Source organism: Dendrobates tinctorius, unplaced genomic scaffold, assembly GCF_039654945.1.
Source record: "Dendrobates tinctorius isolate UK_male_01 unplaced genomic scaffold, ASM3965494v1 ptg000011l, whole genome shotgun sequence".
NCBI lineage: Eukaryota > Metazoa > Chordata > Amphibia > Anura > Dendrobatidae > Dendrobates > Dendrobates tinctorius.
In genome coordinates, this window is record NW_027361679.1 from 120,512,236 (window position 1) to 120,513,415 (window position 1,180).

The following is a 1,180-nucleotide window of genomic DNA, read 5'->3' on the forward strand; positions in this document are numbered from 1 at the left end:
GACATTTTGTACGTTTTTTTTCCAAGCTTGCCCTTCCGAGTTTATCCTTCTTGCAAAGAATGTCAGAGATGGCACGCTTCCATCAACGGCCATTCTAAGCTGAATATGCATGCCCTCGTCAGTTCGCAGCCGCTAAGCAGCTTGAGGCCGGGCCAGTACCGGCATGGGAGACTGGCTGGGAATCCCTGATCCTGTTGACATTTTGTACGTTTTATTTCCAAGCTTGCCCTTCCGAGTTTATCCTTCTTGAAAAGAGCGTCAGAGATGACACGCTTCCGTCAACGGCCATTCTAAGCTGAATATGCATGTCCTCGTCAGATCGCAGCCGCTAAGCAGCTTGAGGCCGGGCCAGTACCGGCATGGGAGACTGGCTGGGAATCCCTGGTCCTGTTGACATTTTGTACGTTTTTTTTCCAAGCTTGCCCTTCCGAGTTTATCCTTCTTGAAAAAAACGTCAGAGATGGCACGCTTCCGTCAACGGCCATTCTAAGCTGAATATGCATGCCCTCGTCACATCTCAGCCGCTAAGCAGCTTGAGGCCGGGCCAGTACCGGCATGGGAGACTGGCTGGGAATCCCTGATCCTGTTGACATTTTGTACGTTTTATTTCCAAGCTTGCCCTTCCGAGTTTATCCTTCTTGAAAAGAGCGTCAGAGATGACACGCTTCCGTCAACGGCCATTCTAACCTGAATATGCATGCCCTCGTCAGATTGCAGCCTCTAAGCAGCATGAGGCCGGGCCAGTACCGGCATGGGAGACTGGCTGGGAATCCCTGGTCCTGTTGACATTCTGTACGTTTTTTTTCCAAGCTTGCCCTTCCGAGTTTATCCTTCTTGAAAAAAACGTCAGAGATGGCACGCTTCCGTCAACGGCCATTCTAAGCTGAATATGCATGCCCTCGTCACATCGCAGCCGCTAAGCAGCTTGAGGCCGGGCCAGTACCGGCATGGGAGACTGGCTGGTAATCCCTGGTCCTGTTGACATTTTGTACGTTTTTTTTCCAAGCTTGCCCTTCCGAGTTTATCCTTCTTGAAAAGAACGTCAGAGATGGCACGCTTCCGTCAACGGCCATTCTAAGCTGAAAATGCATGCCCTCGTCAGATCGCAGCCGCTAAGCAGCTTTAGGCCGGGCCAGTACCGGCATGGGAGACTGGCTGGGAATCCCTGGTCCTGTTGACA

General features: G+C 51.7%; 1 pseudogene; it reads left to right on the forward strand.

Annotated features, from left to right (window-relative positions):
* The first annotated feature begins 1,061 nt into the window (after positions 1 to 1,061).
* On the forward strand, positions 1,062 to 1,180 carry LOC141058639 (5S ribosomal RNA; annotated as a pseudogene).